Source organism: Mustelus asterias, chromosome 3 (assembly GCF_964213995.1).
Source record: "Mustelus asterias chromosome 3, sMusAst1.hap1.1, whole genome shotgun sequence".
NCBI classification, from domain to species: Eukaryota; Metazoa; Chordata; class Chondrichthyes; order Carcharhiniformes; family Triakidae; genus Mustelus; species Mustelus asterias.
This window is the reverse complement of record NC_135803.1, coordinates 36,495,955-36,518,370: the sequence shown is the minus strand read 5'-3', so window position 1 is coordinate 36,518,370 and position 22,416 is coordinate 36,495,955. Positions and strand designations below refer to the sequence as shown.

Here is a 22,416-nt window from a genome sequence, read left to right as displayed (position 1 = left end):
CCATCCAACCCCTTCCCCTCACACTCCCATCCAACCCCTTCCCTCACACTCCCATCCAACCCCTTCCCTCACACTCCCATCCAACCCCTTCCCTCACACTCCCATCCAACCCCTTCCCTCACACTCCCATCCAACCCCTTCCCTCACACTCCCATCCAACCCCTTCCCTCACACTCCCATCCAACCCCTTCCCTCACACTCCCATCCAACCCCTTCCCTCACACTCCCATCTCCCCTCCTTCATTTCATCCCCTTGCATCACTCACCCATCACCCCTTCTTCACCTCCCATTCCCCAGTAGGAAAACACATTGGGGGGAATTTTCCTGTCCCGCCTGTCATGGGAATCGGATTTTCCGGTTTTGGGGCAAGCGCAGCTGGAAAATCCCACCCATTTGTGTGGCAGTGAAGAGTGTGCGTGTGCCTGTGTGATTCTTTTGTACCTAGGCTCCTTCAACAGTGAGCCAATCATGACAACAGCATCCACCCAGGAGATGCCACCTGGTATTGTGATGCAGTGGGCCACTGTATGTGTTCAAGGGGCAGCCACCATCGCAGTAAAATGTTGCATCCAGGAGTGCACCACCAACTCACTGGGAGAGAGAGGCACATTCACCCTAGCACTGAAGCAAACCAAGCCTCTTTAGTATATTATGGAATGGTCATGATTGGTCAGAAACTAGGCTATGTTACTTTTCTCAATAGATAAAATGGCAGGGAAAAGATATTTAAGGGTGCAAGCAAGAGTTCCTTCCTTTACTCAACATGTTGATCTAATAGAACAAATTGGTAGTAGTACTCTTCAGCTAATATCCCATTTCCACGTGGAAAGCATAGAATTTCAGTGCACGGAAGGAAACTACATAGCCTATCATTGTAATTGCACAGCTTTCAGAAAGAACTATCTATGTCATCCTATTTCCCATACTGTTTCTGGTGGGAACATTCCATGTCCTAACAACCCATTAATTCTGATCAGTAGTCATCGTACCATCATATTTAATTTTGTTGAGAAAATTATTGCTGCAAACAACTTGCTGTACTTGCTTTAACAATGGGTTGGAATTTCAGGTATAAAAAAAGGTATCAAAAATGGAGATTGGGATGCGCTGGTTGATAGAAATAAGTTTCAGAGCAGAAAAATAAAGTTAGTTACATAAATAGTCAGAAAGGAGCCTCAAAAATAAATATTTCACTGAGTATAAAATATTGGCAAGATTGCATGTATTAGTATCAAATACATGCTGAAATTCACTAAAACCACAATTGATTGCCAAAAAATGCATTGGAAAAAATCAACTGATCAGGTTGTAAAACTTCATAATTTCTGTTAATGGCCAGAAAAGCCACATAGGTCCTTTGAAAGATTTAGCATGGCAGTCACGATTGAGGTGTAAGATATGGCTGAAATGTAAGTGTATCTGTTTTGCATTCATTTTCACTACTGAAGATGACACAGAAGCAGGTGCAAATGCTTTAGATATTGACTCATTGAATGTAAATGTATAAATGGCCTTGGGTTCATTTGAGGCACTGAAGATGGACCTGATACATTTAACCTCGAAGGCTGTAGAAAATCAGAGAGGTACAATGCGAGCTATTAACTTAGCTGACTAATACTTCTTTGAGATCTGAACTAGTATGAACTGACTGGAGAAAGGGTTGGATACATGAATGCTTATACACATGTGCCAAGCCCCATTCATTAATATCTCAATAGGAATGCAAAAACAGTAGGAGGCCATTCAGCCCCTTGAGCTTGTTTTGCCATGATGGCCAATCTGAACCTTAACTCTATTCACCCGGTTTTGTTCCAAATTTTGTAAGTAAAGCTCTGTAATTCATGTATTTAACAGGTTTGATTTACATAATTAAAATATTGCATAATGAATTTCTAGCTAGATAAAGGACTAATGAGTCAATGCCAACCAGCACTAACATTTTTCACTTGATATATAAATTTTAAATTGTGCACCCAGCCCCACAAATACAGTCTTAGTGCACTGATCCAGAAGAATAAAATTTGCCTACCATTAACCAAGATAACTATCTAGACTACATGGCATAAAGTAAATGAGAGTTGAAAGTGTGGCTCAAAGAATGGTGTAGGAGTAAAGTGTTTTGATTGAGGGAGCTTTATCGTTTGGATGGCCGTCACTTGAACGATGCTGGAACCAATATCCTAGCAAATCGCATGACTAGGCGTGTTGAGAGGGCTTTAGAGTTTATAATGGGAAGGAAGATTCACATGAGGGGAGGTTTAGAAAAGTTAACAAGACAATAGTGCACGTAGCGATGCAGAGAATCATAATCGGTGCTATAGGAAGGGACAGAAAGTACAAACATAGCAATACACATACACATAGCAATAGTACGATGTCTTGCTACAGCTGTACAGGGCATTCGCGAGATTACACTTGGAGTATTGTGTACAATTTTGGTTGTTTTACCCAAGAGGATGTGGAGCTCAGGAAAATTGAGCTAAGACCGTAGTCCTGAGCAAGCAGATTTGACGGGTTGAATGGTCTATTCCTGCTTTTATTTCCTATGATCTTCAGCTGGCCAAGGCAGGAACCGAATTTTCAAAGTAATTTGACATTTCAGAAGGATAGGCTGCAAGGAAAAGTAGGTTGGGTAACTCTGTTAATATAGTAGTGAGAAATGACGTTGACTCAGAATACCAAGATGTTGCATCAGTTTGGATGAAGATGAAAAATAGCAAAGGAAAGGAATAACTAACTGGTGAGAGGTTAATTAGCTATCTAACAGTAGCTGTAGGACAGAGTATGTATACATCAAGAAATAATGAGGGCTTGTAAGAAATATATATTTATATCATGTTTCTTGTAAGGGTATGTTTAAAATTCAGCTCTGTTTTGCAGGGTGACGGTTTGTCTAGGAAAACCTTTAAATTAGTTTAAATTAGCTGGGAGAACAAGGTAAGTACTCATTTTAGACATGGGGTGATTGTTAAAACAGAGCTAATGTATTAGTGCTTACTTAGGTTCCCCCTGGGGTTTCAGAATAGAGTTTTGATTAGGTTAATTGACAAGGACAATCATGTGCTTAGTGGGAGGAGGTAAACTTGCAGTACCAGACCAGTTTCATTTTCACTTTATAATACAAACAGTTGCTGCCTGGACTGCCTGAAGAAAGCAGCATTTCTTTGTCTCTCTCTCTCCCCTCCCCCCCCCCCAAAAGCTTTCTGAAAGTTCCAAACCCTGGTAACCAAATATGCCTGTGTTTTGCTAACTAATTAGAAAAATGGGTTTAGGTTTGGAGGGGAAATATTGCTTGATTGGAACTCAATGACAGGCTAGCAGTTAAGAATTGTAACTAGTTGTGTTTAAGTATTGTTCAATTGTTAAAAGCTGCACTAATTTATTTGTTATAGTTAAACAGTGTTGTTAAATAAAGTTTGTTTTGATAAAAGCTTACCAGTTTGTCAGTAGAATTGGGCCTGGAGTGAAGCATCTCATCCTCGCACTAATGCCAAAATAGAAAATTGTTGGGTCTAGTCCGACTTCATAACATACCTTGGGGTTTCTAATCAGTACCCTAATAATAGAATATCACATTCAGTTTGAAGGAGAAAAATTTGGGTCTGAAACTAGTCTCTTAAACATAAATAAAGGTGATTACAAAGAAATAAAGAGAGTTAGCTTTAGTAAATGAGGAAAATAGGTTTAAGGTAAGATGGTAGAGAAGATAACTACCTAAGCAACAAATTGGCATTGTGTAAATGGGAGTTGGAAGTGTGGCAGACATTTGAGAAGGATGCACCATCGGTGGTTAACTAAGCAAATTAAGAATGGTATCAAATTGAAAGAAAAGGGCTACAATGCTGCGAAGATTAGGCCAGAGGACTGGGAAAATTTTAGAAAGTAGCAGAAGACTGAAATAAATAAAGAGGGAGAAATTAGAATATGAAAGTAAACAAGCAAGAAATATAAAAAACAGACTGAGCTTTTATAAGTTTATAAAAAGAAAAAGAGTAGCTGGAGTGAATGTTTGACCCCGGAGGATGAGACTGGGGAATTAATAATAGGAAACAAGGAATTGAGAGACTTTGAACAAGTATTTCACAACTTTCTTCATGGTAGAAGACCCAAAGAGCATCCAATAAAATAGTAGAAAATCAAAAGAAGGGAGGAACTTAAAACAATCACTATCATGACAGAAAAAGTATTAGGAAAATAATGGGACTAATGACTGACAAATCCTTTGGACCTGATGGCTACATCTGAGGGTCTTAAAAATAAGTGGATGCATACTTCATCCTGGTCCCGGCAGATTAGAAAACCACAGATGTAACAACTATTTAAGAAAGTTGAAAAGACCAGTTAGCCTACATCATTGGAAAAATGCTGAAATCCAGAAATCCATTATTAAGGAAATAGTGACCAGGATTCTCCGATTTTGTCCACCCTGCCACTGCTACCAGCAAGAATGAAGAATTTGGCACTCAGCCAAAATCCCATTCACTGGACCGGAGAATCTCAGCCGTGGGCGAAGTCGGAGAATTTCCCGCCAGTAGCAGAACAGTTAGAAAACTGTAAAGTAAACATAGTTTATGAAAAGGAAATTGTGTTTGACAACCTTATTAGTTCTTTGAGGAAGTAACAATCAGGGTAGAGAAAGGGGACGGTGGATGTATTGTATTTGAATTCCAAAAGGCAATCAATGAGGTGTCACGGCAAAGGATAATGCATGAGGGTAAAAGCTCATCGTGTTTGGCTAATATATTAGAATGGATAGAGGTTTAGTTAATTAACAGGAAAAATGGATAAATGGATCATTTTAAGGTTGGCAAATTGCAACAAGTGGAATGCCAATTTACAATCTATTTTAATGGCCTGGATAAAGGGACAGACTATTGTCAAATCATTGACAATACAATAGGTAGAAAAGCAAATTGTGAGGAGGACACAAAGGAGGTGATTTTCCAACTCTTCCCAGTGGCAGGATCTTCTGGTCATGCCGACGGCAACCCCCTGCCACGGATCTCCCAGTGGTGTTGGGGTGGAATCAATGGGAAATTCCATTCTCAGCGACAGGACCAGAAAATTCCACTACCAGGCATCAGCGGGCCGCCTCCCACCACTTAGAATCATGGGCAAAATTTTGATAAAAATAATGTGGGAAAGCGCAGGTTGTCCATTTTGTGAGAAGAATAAAAAGCAGAATATTATTTAAATTGGGAAACTGCAAAATCATAGAGTTCTGGATATCCTCATACATAATCACAAAATGTTAACTTTCAGGCACAGCAAGTGATTAGGAAGACAAATGGAGTATTGACTTTCTCTGCATGGAGGTCAGTGACCAGTGGAGTGCCCCAGGGATCTGTTCTGGGACCCTTGCTGTTTGTCATTTTCATAAATGACCTGGATGAGGAAGTGGAGGGATGGGTTGGTAAGTTTGCTGACGACACCAAGGTAGGTGGTGTTGTGGATAGTTTGGAGGGATGTCAGAAGTTGCAGCGAGACATAGATAGAATGCAAGACTGGGCGGAGAAGTGGCAGATGGACTTCAACCCGGATAAGTGTGCGGTGATCCATTTTGGCAGATCCAATGGGATGAAACAGCAGTATAATATGAAGGGTACCATTCTTAGCAGTGTAGAGGATCAGAAGGACCTTGGGGTCCGGGTCCATAGGACTCTTAAATCGGCCTCGCAGGTGGAGGATGCGGTCAAGAAGGCGTACGGCGTACTGGCCTTCATTAATCGAGGGATTGAGTTTAGGAGTCGGGAGATAATGCTGCAGCTTTATAGGACCCTGGTTAGACCCCACTTGGAGTACTGCGCGCAGTTCTGGTCACCTCATTACAGGAAAGATGTTGAAGCCATTGAAAGGGTGCAGAGGAGATTTACAAGGATGTTGCCTGGATTGGGGGGCATGCCTTATGAGGATAGGTTGAGGGAGCTTGGTCTCTTCTCCCTGGAGAGACGCAGGATGAGAGGTGACCTGATAGAGGTTTACAAGATGTTGAGAGGTCTGGATAGGGTAGACTCTCAGAGGCTATTTCCAAGGGCTGAAATGGTTGCTACGAGAGGACACAGGTTTAAGGTGCTGGGGGGTAGGTACAGAGGAGATGTCAGGGGTAAGTTTTTCACTCAGAGGGTGGTGGGTGAGTGGAATCGGCTGACGTCGGTGGTCGGGGGCAAACTCGTTGGGGTCTTTTAAGAGACTTCTGGATGAGTACATGGGATTTAATGGGATTGAGGGCTATAGATAGGACTAGAGGCGGGGATGTGATCGGCGCAACTTGTGGGCCGAAGGGCCTGTTTGTGCTGTGGCTTTCTATGTTCTATGTTCTATGACCTTTTTTGCAAGGGTGAGGGAGTATAAAAGTAAATAAATCTTGCTACAACTATACAGGGCATTGGTGAGAGCATACCTCAATACTTATTTGGTCTCCTTATTTAAGGAGGCAGTGGCAGTCCAGAAAAGGTTCACGAAGCTAATTTCTGGTTATATGAGAAAAGGTTGAGCAGATTAGGCCTACACTCATTGGAGTTAAGAAGAATGAGTAGTGGTCTTATTGAAACATAAAGTTTCTGAGGAGGCTTCACATAGTGGATGTTTTGAATCTACAATCAGGAGCACAGTTTCAAAACAAAGGGCCTCCCATTTAAGAGAGAGATAAGGAAGAATATCTTCTTACAGAGGGTTGTTAACCTTTGAAACTTTCTATCCCAGAGAGCAGTGGAGACTGTGTCATTGAATATATTCAAGACGAGTTAGACAGATTTTTGGTCGACAACAGAGTCAAGGGTTATGGAGAGATGGATTTTGGGGGGAGGGGAGTCAGGCAGGAAAATGGAGTTAAGGCCAGGTCAGATCAGATCAGATCAGCCATGACCTTATTGAATGGCAGAGCAGGCTCAAGGAGCCAAATGATCTACTCCTATTTCTTTATGCTCTCATACACAAGGCTGATTTTCATTAAGTTTTGAAAATGCCAAGAGTACTTCAAAATTAAATTAGTGTGATAACTTTAGTTTAAAATCACCTTTATAAAGTATAATTTTGGTTACCTTATTAGCACTCGTGGATTTGGAGGAAACTGAACAATTACTGCCAGAAGTCAAAGAATTTCATCTCTCCAAATGAATAAAATGACAATCTCACCCAGGCAAACCCTCTGCATTTTCTGTAAAACAAAAAGCTAAACCTAACACAGAAACTCCACACACATAGGAAACGAAAAGAAAATGCATTGTTACAAGTTTATATGGTAAATGAAGTGTATTTCATTTATTTGTAAATTTCAAAACAACACGGAAATAAGCTTACATCTTAACCAACTAGCTGCCAGGTAGCTTGATTGATGTGAGGAAGGAAAAAACCATCTATTAATATTTAAACAATTCCAAGACTCAGTCAGGGCTGAAAAATATTGTAAAAACACAATTTGGATTTCATAAATTGCGCAAGAATCATGATCATTCACCAACTACTAGCAACTTTGCAGCTGGGAATAATTTGACAAATTTCCCCAAGAAGGCAATGGGACCTTTCAATGAAATATTCCGACAGTCTATTCATGTTGAAAGATGCCGAAGGGAATCAATTCTCTTCAAATATATATTAATCCCTGGCCTTATTTGTAAATAACAAAACAAGTGTCACACAGAAGTTAATGAATCAATTCCCATTTTTAAAAATGTTAAATGAGTGAGGGACTGAGCAAATTTTCATCCTTGAGCATAAGTAACAGATCAACAAAAATAGCATATTTTATTTTGAAGTCTATGTACAAGTTACACAATAAATGAAAAGAGGCTAAATTAATTTGGAAGAATTCAAATTCCACTACTTAGGCAAATCATACCAGTGACTAATTATATTAAGATTGCTGTGCAAGCTTATTGCACAAATTTACAAGTAATATTACATCCAAACAAAGCAAGATTCATGAATTATTAATTAATCCCCATTTTATGTTGAGATTTTAGATTTAAATCTTTTCAATTCAATTGTCCTTTCAATTCTGAAATGTATGCCGTTAAGCATAGTCAAAACTTGTATGAATCCATTGTTCTTTGTGCTGTAGTTGGCTTTGCCCTCTTTTCAGTCAATACTGCAGAGAAGTTAATCTCCTCACTTCCATATGCAGAATGATCTCATTTGTTCTTGCCAACCCAGTATCAGATCTTCAGCTCTGCCTGAATACCCACTGAGCAACAATGCTTGCAAAGTTGAAGTGCTGAACGTAAAGACACCAGGTCATATTAGATTTAAGTTTTAGGACCTCATTTGGGTAGGTATTTACCAATCGGTCTCAGTTATCGTGAAATCCTAATGGTAGGAACCAAACTAGAACAACATCTACTCCTCATCTTCATGGTATGCCCTCAAAGTGGAGTAAGGCACCTCTCAAAAGATCTGGTCTTAACCCATTCAGGATCCTTCATCAATTTTCAAAGCAAAGTGCCTGACCTGTGATTCTTATCTCTTACGAACATACAAATCTACAAAATAGGAGCAGAAGTATGCCACTGGGCCCCCTCAGGTTTGCTCCTCCATTCAATAAGATCATGGCAGGTCTGTTTGTTTTAAATTCCATTCTCATTTACCCATGATAATTATGATTCTCTTGCCTAAAAGAAACTATCTACCTCTGCATTAAAATATTCAAAGACCCCACCTCCCCCATCTTCTGAGGCAGAGTTCCAAGGTTGCACAGCTCCTCTCCCCCCCCCCCCCCCCCCCTCCAAAAAAACCAAAATCTATTAATCTCTGTCCTAAAATGATACCTCCTAATTTTAAAACAGTGCTCCCTAGTTCTGGACTCTCACACAAGAGGAAACATCATTTCCACATCCACCTTGTCAAAACTGTTCACGATCTTGTACTCTTCAATTAAGTCACTCCTCACTCTTCTAAACTCTAATCGAAACAAGCCCAGCCTTTTCAACCCACTCATTCCAGGTATCAATCTAGTAAACCACCTCTGAACCAGCCTGAATGCATTTACATCCTTAAATAAGGAGACCAAAAATACATATAGTGTACGAGAGTACCACATACATGGCCTCATCAATGCCCTTTATAACTGAAGCGTAGCATCCTTACTTTAAGTTCCATTCCTCTTACAATAAAGAATGACACTCCATTCATCTTCTTAATTACTTGCTGTACCTGCATACTAACCTTTTGAGACTCACGCACTAGAACACCTGGATCCTTCTGCATCTCGGAATTCTGCAGCCATTCTCTGTTTAAAAAATACTCTGCATTTTTATTCTCCCTGCCAAAGTGAACAACTTCACATTTTTTCACATTATACTCCATCGGCCAGACTTTTGACCACTCACTCAACCTATCTATATCCGTCTACAGCCTCCTTATGCTCACTTCACAACATACCTTCCACCTATCTTTGTGTCATCTACAAATTTAGCAACTATATCTTCACTCCCCTCATCTATATCATTGATATAAATTATAAAAGGTCGAGGCCCCAACACAGGCCCTTGCGGAACTCTACTTGTCACATCCTGCCAATCAGGAAAACCAATCTTTCATCCATGCTAATATGTTACCCACTATACCATGAGCTATTATTTTCCACAATAACCTTTGAGGTGGCAGCTTATCAAATTCCTTCTGGAAATCCAAGTACAATACATCTACAGACTCTCCTTTATCCATATTGCATGTTACTCTTTCAAAGAACTCCAAAAATTTGGGTAACCATGATTTCCCTTTTACAAAACCATGCTGACTCTCCCCAATTACCTTGTGTATTTCTATCTGCCCAGTTATAACCTCACTAATGATCGTTTTTAACATCTTCCCCATGACAGACTTCAAACTAATGGTTTCCTGCTTTCTGCCTCCTTTCCTTCTTGAATAGAGGGCTGTATTTGCTACTTGCCAGTCTGATGGAACCTTTCCTGAATCCAGTGACCTTTGTAAAATTAACAGCAATGCATCATAACCTCATTAGCCTCCTCTTTTAAGACCCTACAGTGAAGATCATCAGGACCCAGAGACTTGTCAGCTCATAGTTCCATCATTTTGCTCAGCACTACTTTCCTAGTGATTGTAATTTCACCTGGTCCCTCTCCCCCTTCCACCTCCTGATTTATAGCTATTATTGGAATGGTTTTGCATCTTCAATAGTGAATGCAGAAGCAAAATATGTATTCACTTCATCTGCCATTTTCTTATTACCTACTATTAATTCCCCATTCTCACTCACCAGAGCTCCAACACTCAATTTACTTATTCTTTTCAAATACCTGTGGAAACTGTGACTATCCTTTTCACATTTCTAGCTGACTTCATCTCAAAATCTAATTTCTTTCTCCTGACTAGCCTTTTGGTCATTCTCTGCCGTTCTTTACATTCTGACGAATCTGATCTGATCTGCCATTCATACTTGTGCAATTAGATGTTTCTTCCTGGAGTTTGATGCTTTCCTTAACCTCTTTAGTTAACCATGGATGGTGGGTCTTCCCTGTACAATTTTTCTTTATAGTAGGATTTTTTTTTCACTCCATTCTCAAAGTTACAAAGCCAATGCACAGAGTGGACCAAGCAAGCCTGAATCCATCTCCTTGCTTGCTCCATAAGCCAAGTTCAAATTGAATTCAATTCCTAGCCCCCACGAGAGAGACAAACAAGATCCAAGCTGACAAGATAAGGCATTGCACTCCATCTTGGGCTTGATCCGATGCTTGATCTCTTTATATTAGGAATATACTTAATCTGAATATTCTGAAATATCCCCTCAACTGTTGACCACTGCTTGTCTATTGATCTATCCTCTAGCTGAGTATCCCAGTTCACTTCAGCTAGCTCAGCTTTCATGGCCACATAGTGGCCCTGATTTAAGTTTAAAATACTAGTCTTAGACCCGCTCTTCCTTTTAAACTGCATGCAAAATTCAATCATATTCAGGTCATTGCTACCTAGGGGTGCCTTTACTCTGAAGTCATTAGTTCATCCTGTCACACTCCACAATACCAAGTCTAACATGACCAGCTGTTCTAAGAAAAAATTGAAAGCATTTTATGAACTCATTCAGGCTACAATTCCTAATCTGATTTTTCCAATTTATATGTAGACTAAAATCACCCATGATTGCTGCTGCCCCTTTAACACAAGCCCCCAATATTTCTTCCTGCATATTTTGCCTTGTATTGTCGTTACTGTTAGGGAGCCTGCAGACCACTCCAACTAGAGCAGCACGGTGACACAATGGTTAGCACTGCTGTCTCAGTGCCAGGGACCCGGGTTCGATTCCCAGCTTGGGTCTTTCTGTGCAGAGTCTGCACCTTCTTGCTGTGTCTCCGTGGGTTTACTCCCGGTGCTCCAGTTTCCTCCCACAGTCTGAAAGATGTGCTAGTTAGGTGCATTGGCCATGCTAAATTCTCCCTCAGTATACCCGAACAGGTGCCAGAGTGTGGCAGCTAGGGGATTTTCACAGTAACTTCATTACAGTGTTAATGTAAGCCTACTGTGACACTAATAAATAAACTTAAAACTTATTGACTTTCCCCCTACTATTCCTCATCTTTACCCAAACCAATTATTTATTTTTATTTCTATACAATACAAAGCACATAGGCACAGTATAAAAAACAAGAACAGCAACAACATCAGACAATGCATGCATAGAAATCACACTATGTTTCTGACAAGCCTTCTAAAGGTCACTACAATTTCAGCATTGACAACAAAATCAGGCAAAGCATTCCAAATATCAACAATTCTATGTGAAAAAAATTTGTGAATATCAAGACGTGAACCAAATTTTGTCGTTTATACCGATGACCACGCAAAATACTAATTGCAAGGAAAGAACTTCTCAGCAATTTATAATCTTCAACTAAATCAAAAATCAGTCTTCTCTTCTCTAAAGATTATAACCCAAGAATTCTGAAGCGCTCCTCATAAGGTATTCCCCTCATGTCTTCCATTTTCCTGGTAACATGTTTTTGCATTCTATAAGCTGTATATCTCTGAAAACATGGATTTCATCCTGATCTCCTGAAGTATGGTCATCTCTAATTATTGCATCTTCACCGAGCTTTCTATTCTTGAATGTCATATACCTCTCAATAGTCAGGACCCAATCTGTGTCATCCTGCAGACAAATCTTTAATGGCTATCACATCATATTTATTTACTTCAATGTTTTATCAATTAATTTATTTTGTTATGATTGCTATGTGCATTCAGATACAGAGCCTTTGATTTTATCTTGTTATCTTGTAACATCTAGTCTTGAATGTTGGTGTATTCTTAGGTTTTTGGACCCTGTCCCTTCTTGCCATTCTCTGACCCTCATTTCCCATGTTACTATTTTGCTCTCCTGTCTTGGTACTACCCCTTGATTTGCTACATTTGCCAAAGCTTTAATCCTCACCACCCCACCACCTCAACCACCAAATCCTGAGGTTCTGCTTCTAAATTTGGTGCCTAGCTCCTGCTGCCATCAGACTTTTGAATGGGCCTACCTTGCATAAAGTTGATCTTTCTCTACACCCTAGCTATGACTGTAACCTTACATTCTGCACCCTCTTGTTTCCTTCTCTATGAACGATATGCTTTATCTGTATATAGCGCAAGAAACAATACTTTTCACTGTATACTAATACATGTGACAATAATAAATCAAATCAAATCAGAATCTCCTTCCTTGCACTGCCTACGTTGTTGCTGCCTACATGGATTATGACATCTGGATCCTCCCTCTCCAACTGCATGTTCCTCTCCAGCCCTGAGCAAATGTTCAAACCGTGGCACCAGGCTGGCAACACAACCGTCTAGACTCTCACTCTTTGCTGCAGAGAACAATGTCAATCCCCTCACTGTGCTGTCTCCTACAACCACTATATTTATTTTTGCTCTCCTCACTTGAATGACTTCCTATACCACAGTGCCATGGTCAGTCAGCTCATCCACCCTGCAGCCCTTACCCTGAGCCAAACAAGCCGAAAAAAAATGCAAACCTATTGGATAATTGCAAAGGCTGACACTTCTGCCCTCTGGGTCCCCTTACTTGCCTCAGCTGCAGTCACACCCTCCTATCATTCACCACCTTCCAAATCAGAAGACCCGATCCTAATGAATGTGACTGCCTCCTGGTACAAAATATCCAGGTAACTTTCCCCCTCTCATGTGTCGCAGTATCTGAAGCTCAACCTCCAGCTCAATGACTCTGAAGTGAAGTTCTTCAAGCCACCGACACTTACTGTAGATTGTTTGCCCTGGATCACACTGATATCTAGACGCTCCCACATGCTGCAGCCATGACACATTGCCTGTCCTGCCATCCTTGTGTGTTTTAATTAACTACTTCATTATTTTATTCAATTATTTATTTTATGTAGTCTATTAACCTTACCACAAATTCCTGTATTATTTAAACCTTAGAAATAGACTTTAACCATTCATCAAATATTCATCAAAAAACTGGATAAACAACTCAGATAGAAAATCTGATTAACTGCTGTGACAACAATAATCTCTCCCTCATGTCAGCAAAACGAAGGAGATAGCATCAACTTCAGGAAACATAGTGGAAGACATGCCCCTGTCTACATCGTAAGAAGTTTAACAACACCAGGTTAAAGTCCAACAGGTTTATTTGGTAGCAAAAGCCACGCAAGCTTTCGGAGCCTTAAGCCCCTTCTTCAGGCGAGTGGGAATTCTGTTCTCAAACAGGGCATATAAAGACACAAACTCAATTTACAGAATAATGGTTGGAATGCGAATACTTACAACTAATCAAGTCTTGATTAGTTGTAAGTATTCGCATTCCAACCATTATTCTGTAAATTGAGTTTGTGTCTTTATATGCCCGGTTTGTGAACAGAATTCCCACTTGCCTGAAGAAGGGGCTTAAGGCTCCGAAAGCTTGTGTGGCTTTTGCCACCAAATAAACCTGTTGGACTTTAACCTGGTGTTGTTAAACTTCTCACTGTGTTTACCCCAGTCCAACGCCAGCATCTCCACATCCTGTCTATATCAACAGGGATGAAGTGAAAATGGTCAAGGGCTTTAAGTTTCTAGGTGTCCAGATTATCAACAACCTGTCCTGGCCCCTCCAAGCCAACACTATAGTAAAGAACGCCCACTAACACCTCTACTTTCTTAGGAGGCTAAGGAAATTTGGCATTTCCGCTACGACTCTCACCAACTTTTACAGATGCATCATAGAAAGCATTATTTCTGGTTGTATCACAGCTTGGTATGCCTCCTGCTCTGCCCAAGACTGCAAGAAATTACAAAGGATCGTGAATAAAGCCCAGTCCATAACGCAAACCAGCCTCCTATCCATTGACTCTGGCTACACTTCCCGCTGCCTCAGAAAAGCAGTCAGCATAATCAAGGACTACGTACCCCAGATAGACTCTCTTCCACCTTCTTCAGTCGGGAAAAAAAAATACAAAAGTCCAAGGTCACGTACCAGCTGACTCTGGAACAGCTTCCTCCCTGCTGCCATCAGACTTTTGAATGGACCTATCTTATATTAAATTGATCTTTCTCTACACCCTAGCTATGACTGTAACACTACATTCTGCAGCCTCTCCTTCCCTTCTCTATGTACGGTATACTTTGTCTGTATAGTGCACAAGAAACAATGCTTTTCACTGCATACTAATACATGTGACAATAATAAATCAAATCACTTCTTCCGCTGTAGTAGAACAAGAAAGTGTTCCTACAGGGTATAAAAGTGAAAAAAAGCAAAGGAGCACCTCCTTCCACTCCTCACCAATTCCCTCAACTCAGCAAACTCCCAGCACTCCATTGAAGTCACGCCCGTGATGATACATTTCTTAAAGGTACAGTATTTGTGTGAAATGTATATGTTTCTTGTGAAGGATATGCTTTATACTTCAGCTCTGATTACAGTGCCAATTGTCTGCAACCGGCAGCCCACATGCTGAGCATGCATAAATATAATTGCTCCTAGTTATTGAGGTGTTTGTTTTAATCTGAGTTAATGCAGTTTTGTTATATTTTTCGTTGTCCCCTGGGGTTTCAAAGTAGGGTTTAATTAGGTTGACTGACAAGAAGAGAGTCATGTGAAGGGGCAGAGCTAGGCTTACAGGGAGAAAAGCAGGCAGTTTATGTTTGGATTTGAAAAGGAGCAGCAGCTCTTTCTCTCTCTCTGGAGTTCTGCTGTTTGAAGATAGCTCTTTCTCTGGAGGCTGCTGTCTGAGAGTCAGATGACAGGTTCTCTTTGTAAAACTCTCCCAAGGTATTAAAAGGCTTGAGGACTGGCAACCCACATAAGCCTGTGTGTTTTTGCTATCTGATTCTGAACAGGAGTTTAAGGTTATGAGGAATACTGCTTAAATTAGAACGAGTGGATGGGCTAGCAGTCTCTTGTCACGTTTATGTATTTCAATTGGTAAAATTATGCTAATTATCTTAATTATTGTTAAACAAAATTTGTTTTAATAAAAACTTCCTAGTGAATCAATAGAATCACTTCCTAGAGTGAATCACCTTATGCTCATACTAATGCCAAAATCAAAAACAGTCAAAATCAAAAACAGACTAGGCTAACTTCATAATATACCTTGGAGTTTCTGATCTGATCTCTAACACTGGACTCAGCTCGTGCCTTTATTTTCTGAGCCCACATGCAGAAAAAAAGTTCAAACTAATTTATTTAATTAACAATCTACAGCTACTCTCCAGTGGATAGCTTCTTGGTCCCATGGACGTGATTTAGAATTTCAATAGTACTTGCAGTTAATGCTAAATACAAACAATATTCGATATTTAGAATGAGATTTACTCCAGTGCTAGGTCGCACTTACAAAGCCTTCCCACATGAAGACAAATTACAACTCTTGCTGTCAAGCCACTCAGCCTGGACAGCTTTGACAAAGGATCATCTGGACTCAAAACATCAGCTCTTTTCTCTCTTTACGGATGCTGCCAGACCTGCTGAGATTTTCCAGCATTTTCTCTTTTGGTTTCAGCCTGGACATCACTTCAGAACAATACAATCTATGGTTATGAATGTTGTTCAAGCACTCAAGAAGGATAAAGACTTGCGTGAAAGGTACCCATTTAGGAACAGGGATAATGCAGGCAGGAATTTTAAAAATTCAGTCCAGTCTCGGTGGTCCCTGAACAATATTATGGTCAACATTTTGTGCCCACGTTTGGCGGGATAGGAGAAGGGGTGCGGAGGGAGAAGGGGCAGGGAGGGAGAAGGGGGTTTCCCTATGCATAGTTTGAGGGGTCCCCTTCTGTGTGACTGGTTCTGAGATCTTATTTTCCTATTTGTTAGATCAGGGCACCCCTGATATCTGGAAGGCTGATGTTGCCAGCAGGGTAGGCCCAGGATTCTTTTTCCAAAGTGCTGGAAAATATGGTTCGAAAAGCCAGCAATGCAGCCGGTGGCCTGTACATCGCTTTTTGTGCCTGAGCCAGCACTTTTGAGAGGGGGGGGGAAAAAAATCACAATGTTCTGCCCTACGAGGTAGGCCCCTCATCCACACATGCAAGGTGGCTACCCCAGAACCCTGAGAAATGGTCCTACCCAATGATGAGTCAGAAATCTTTCAAGTATCCTTGCGGTGCAATGCAATTGTGCCCAAAGATGACTCTTGCTGCCATGAAGCTATTTATGCAGTTTTTCTTGCTAAATGGAGCTAACCATTTAAGCAGTTTTTCCAATAAAACTAGTTTGCACATTAAGAATGTCTCTATATGGATCTTCCTTAAGAGTTTACTGCAACTATTTGACCAGTTTATTTTAGAAACTATTTATGTTACTTTATAACATTATAATTACTTGTCAGATCTATAAACAAACATGAAATCTGTTACAAAAGTAAAATGCTGAAGGTGAAGGAAATCTGATATAAAAACAGAAACACTGGAAATATTCAACAGGTTAGGCAGCATTTATGGAAAAAGAATAACATTTTGGGACTTTGTTTTTCCAATCCCAATGAAAGACAAGAGATGTAATAGGTTCTAATTAAATACAAGAGCAGGGAATGGGGAAATGGAAAGAATGAAAGGTAAGGCCTGTCTTTGTGGCATGAGATGCACGTGGGTTGCAACTAAATGTCATGGGTCATTGAAGCCGCACATGACTCACGATGAGCCAGCTGAATCCTTTGTTTATTTCATCTCTCTTCCCTCTGATGTGCATTTCAGTAAGTTGTCTCACAACACCAGGTTAAGGTGCAACAGGTTTATTTGGAATCACGAGCTTTTGGAGCGCTGCTCCTTATCAGGTGTGTCTGTGCCTACTCCTACAGTCCAACGCCGGCAACTCCACATCATGTGTATTTCAGTATGCAGTAAACTCTTGAAGCTCCTGGAAATTACTGTGTGTTTACTTATTACTGTTATACACCTAAATAAAACCATATTACACCATGTATCTTAAAGAAATAGCAACACATGGTGAAAGTGATTGACTGAAGAAATTTTCAATAATTTTGGTGATCAGCTTGGGACCACAGGTTTTAAGGTTAAATTAAAACTGTGTGCAAGATAGGGTCAAGATGGCAACCACCATCTGGGGCTTTAAAATCCATGCAAAAAGTGGAAAATATTTGAACAAGCCTGACTAAACTCAAAAGAAAATGTTTTTAGTGAAAGATCCCGATACGATCTAAGGAGATCCATCAAAGATGCCAAGAGACAGTACAGGACCAAGCTCGAGTCCCAAGCTAGCCACACAGACCCCCGCTGACTATGGCAACGTCTGCAAGACATAACAGGCTACAAGATGAAGGCATGTAAAATCGCCGGCTCCAACGCCCCTCTCCCTGATGAGCTCAATGTATTCTATGCCCGTTTTGAGCAAGAGGTCAGCAAGAGCACGCCCTGCACCCTGGAAGCCTTGGATGAACCTGTTTCTGAAGTCACCACTGTAGACGTCAGAGCAGCTTTCTCGAAGGTCAACCCACTGAAAGTGACTGGTCCGGATGGGGTACCCGGACGAGCACTCAGATCCTGCGCAGATCAGCTGTGGGGGTATTCGCAGACATCTTCAACCTCTCTTTACAACAATCAAAGGTCCCTATCTGTTTCAAGACGACGACCATCATCCCAGTACCAAAGAAAAGCCAAGCAGCGTGTCTTAACGACTATCGTCCGGTGGCTCTGACATCCATCATTATGAAGTGCTTCAAAAGGTTAGTCATGGCACAAATCAATTCCAGCCTCCTGGACTACCTGGATCCACTACAGTTTGCCTACCACCACAACAGGTCCACAGCAAACGCCATCTCCCTGGCCCTGCACTCAACCCTGGAACACCTAGATAACAAAGACACCTATGTCAGACTCCTATTTATTGACTATAGCTCAGCCTTCAACACCATTATTCATATGAAACTCATCTCCAAACTCCGTGGCCTGGGCCTCGGCTCCTCCCTCTGCGACTGGATCCTGAACTTCCTAACCCACAGGTCACAATCAGTAAGGATAGGCAACAACACCTCCTCCACGATCACCCTCAACAACGGTGCCCCACAAGGCTGTGTTCTCAGCCCCCTACTATACTTCTTATACACCTATAACTGTGTGGCCAAATTCCCCTCCAACTTGATTTTCAAGTTCGCTGACGACACCACCGTAGTGGGTAAGATCTCAAACAATGACGAGACAGAGTACAGGAATGAGATAGAGAATCTGGTGAACCGGTGCGGCAAGAATAATCTCTCCCTCAACGTCAACAAAACGAAGGAGATTGTCATCGACTTCAAGCAGCGTAGAGGAGAACATGCCCCTGTCTACATCAACGGGGACAAAGTAGAATGAGTCAAGAGCTTCAAGTTTTTAGGTGTCCAGATCACCAACAACCTGTCCTGGACCCCCCATGCCGACAGTATAGTTAAGAAAGCCCACCAACACCTCCACTTTCTCAGAAGACTAAGGAAATTTGGCATGTCAGCTACGACTCCCACCAACTTTTACAGATGCACCATAGAAAGCATTCTTTCTGGTTGTATCACAGCTTGGTATGGCTCCTGCTCTGCCCAAGACCGCAAGGAACTACAAAAGGTCGTGAATGTAGCCCAATCCATCACGCAAACCAGCCTCCCATCCATTGACTCTGTCTACACTTCCCTCAGCAAAGCAGACGGCATAATTAATGACCACATGCACCCCGGACATTCTCTCTTCCACCTTCTTCCGTCGGGAAAAAGATACAAAAGTCTGAGGTCATGTACCAACCGACTCAAGAACAGCTTCTTTCCTGCTGCCATCAAACTTTTGAATGAACCTACCTTGCATTAAATTAATCATTCTCTACACCCTAGCTATAACTGTAACACTACATTCTGCACTCTCATTTACACTTCTACACTCATGTTTTGCTTAACAAAAAATCTTGAAATATTCAGATCTCATTTTCCTTCTCTATGAACGGTACGCTTTATCTGTATAGCACGCAAGAAACAATACTTCTCACTGTATGCTAATACATGAGACAGTAATAAATCAAATCAAATCAGATCAAACCAAAACTGTGTTTCTCTCTCTACAGATGCTACCAGACCTGAGTATTAAGATTTTCTGTTAAGAAGCAAAATATGAGTGTAGAAGTGTAAATGGGAATGGCAGAATCATCACTAATAACTGTTGTGGGAATAAATGGGGGCAAAATTTATGATCTGAAATTGCTGAACTCAATGTTGACTCTTACTGCATATGGACACAAACATGAGTCGTCATGAATTGTGCTGAACATTGTACAATCATCCATGAACATCCCTACTTCTGAACTTATCATGGAAGGATAGTCATTGATGAAGCAGCTGAAGATGATTGGGCTTGGGAGACAACCATGAGGAACCCCTGCAGTAATGTCCTGGGACGGAAATGATTGATCTCCAACAACCACAACTATCTTCCTTTGCGCTAGGTAAGACTACATGTTTTCCCCAACTCCCACTGACCCCAGTTTTACTAGGGCTGCTTGATGCCACACTCAGCCAAATGTTGCCTTGATGTCAAAGGCAATCACTCTCACCTTACCTTTGCGGAATACCTCTATTCTATCCACGAAAATAATACCAAGCTTCATCATGCCTGTCATTTTAATTCTCCACCCACTTCCACTCTGTTCCAACTAAAATCAACCTGAGCTCACAGCACGTCACAGATTTCCAGACACGGCACTGAGTTGAACAATTGCAATTACAACTCTAGACCCATCTTTGTTCTTTTATTTCTCCCACTGCCATTTACTTTTGCCTTGCACCATCATCCTTTTGGTCATTTAATCTCCCTGATTTTTCACCTACCGATTTGTTCCTTCCCAACTAGCTGTGCTTTTGTCATCAGGTCACCAGAACATCAGCAGACATCTGTTAAACCACCAATCTTTCTCCCCGTCCCCCAGCAACATTTTCCAGTTTCATTCACTCTTTCTCTCCTTTCAGATGCTGCCAAACCTGCTGAGTAGTTCCAGAATTGTCTGTCCAAAATGTGTTACCAATTGTTACTTTAGGCGGGTAGGTTTTCATGTAGGTGTGAAAGCAACAAGAACACACAATCAGAATACATTCCCATAATATCAAGAACAAACATTCACAGCGCCAGGGACCTGGGTTCGATTCTCGGCTTAGGTCACTGTCTGTGGAGTTTGCACATTTTCCCCATGTCTGCGTGGGTTTCCTCCAGGTGCTCCGGTTTCTTCCCACATTCTGAAAGACGTGCTGGTTAGGTACATTGACCCAAACAGGCGGGGGGAATTTCACAGTGACTTCATTGCAGTGTTAATGTGAGCCTTACTTGTGACTAATAAATAAACTTTAAAAATATGTCCCAGCTTTTACAGATGCTTTTTACAGAAAGCATTTTTTCTGGTTATATCACTGCTTGGTATGGCTCCTGCTCTGCCCAAGACCGCAAGGAACTACAAAAGGTCGTGAATGTATCCCAATCCATCACGCAAACCAGCCTCCCATCCATTGACTCTGTCTACACTTCCCACTGCCTCGGCAAAGCAGCCAGCATAATTAATGACCCCATGCATCGCGGACATTCTCTCTTCCAGCTTCTTCCTTCGGGAAAAAGATACAAAAGTCTGAGGCCACGTACCAACCGACTCAAGAACAGCTTCTTCCCTGCTGCTGTCAGACTTTTGAATGGACTTAGCTTGCATTAAATTGATCTTTCTGGACATCCTAGCTATGACTGTAACACTACATTCCGCACTCTCACGTTTCCTTCTCTATGAACGGTATGTTTTGTCTGTATAGCGCGCAGGAAACAATACTTTTTCACTGTATGTTAATACATGTGACAATAATAAATCAACTCAATCAAATCTGACTACCACCCAACGTGCTTTACAATGAATTACTTTTATGAACAGTGACTGCGGATAATCCGCACACAGCAAAGTTCCACAAAGAAGTCAGTCATTTCCAATCCCCAAGTCAAAATACACATTAGTTTAATCAAAAAGCCTTTTAAAAAAACAACCCTCACTATAATAATAGGCGTCAGTTACCCAAATAAAACAGACCCTGTGGTAACTATCGGGTTCGTGAATTTCTTGCCTTATCGTCCGAATAAATGCAAGCCCTGATTTCTTCCAAACAGAGATCCAAAGGTTGCAGCTCGTGTAAAGGAGTCCGGGCAGAGAAAGGCTCATTGATCGTGGGGACATAGTGCGTCCTTTATCTTTACAAGCAGTAAAGCCGGCAGTATTGGAGGTTGGGCACTGGAGATCAGCACCTGCAGCGATGCTGTTAGTTTGTGCTTTGTTTCATTAATTGTCCCTGAATCGCGGCGTTGGGAAACTGATCGGAATTTGGATTTAGTCAGAGTGTGCGGATTATCACTGTCAGTTCAGCATGGACGCTCTGCCACAGCAGCAGCTGCTCTACGCGCCACTGCGCTGAGGCACACAGGCAGCCCGCCCGCCCTGCTGTCGCCGCTACGGCAGCTGCCCCGAGATGAAGAGTGAGTGAAGCTCTCACCGGGAAGCGGCTCCTCCTCTCGCAGCCCCGACACCGAGCGGCCCACAGCGCGAGAGGCAACCGTTAGTGCGCGCGGCAGCCCGAGCGCCGGAACTGACGTCACTCGCTCAGGGAGAGGGCGGTCTGAGGGAGGAGGAGAAGGGAGAGAGAGAGGAGAGGGGAGAGAGGGGAGGGAGAGGAGAGGGGAGAGAGGGGAGGGGAGAGGAGAGGGGAGAGGGGAGGGGAGGAGGGAGAGGGGAGAGAGGGGAGGGGAGGAGGAGAGGGGAGAGAGGGGAGGGGAGAGGGAGGAGGAGGGGAGGGGAGAGGAGAGGGGAGGGGGAGGGAGAGGGGAGAGAGGGGAGGGGAGGGGAGAGGAGAGGGGAGAGAGGGGAGGGGAGAGGAGAGGGGAGAGAGGGGAGGGGAGGGAGAGGGGCGCCAGAGGAGGGAGGGAGAGAGAGGGGAGGGGAGAGGAGAGGGGAGAGGAGAGGG

The 22,416-nt window shown here is 42.0% G+C and overlaps 1 protein-coding gene across 3 annotated transcripts in view; it reads right to left on the bottom strand.

Moving 5' to 3' along the window:
• atp13a3 (ATPase 13A3) overlaps positions 1-22,022 on the bottom strand; it is a 127,977-nt gene extending 105,955 nt beyond the window's left edge. For all 3 annotated transcript variants that reach the window (XM_078207725.1, XM_078207717.1, XM_078207732.1), the window contains exon 1: positions 21,949-22,022. The gene's annotated coding sequence lies outside the window, so the exon portion shown is untranslated. The remainder of the gene's footprint in view (positions 1-21,948) is intronic.
• Positions 22,023-22,416: the final 394 nt, after the last annotated feature.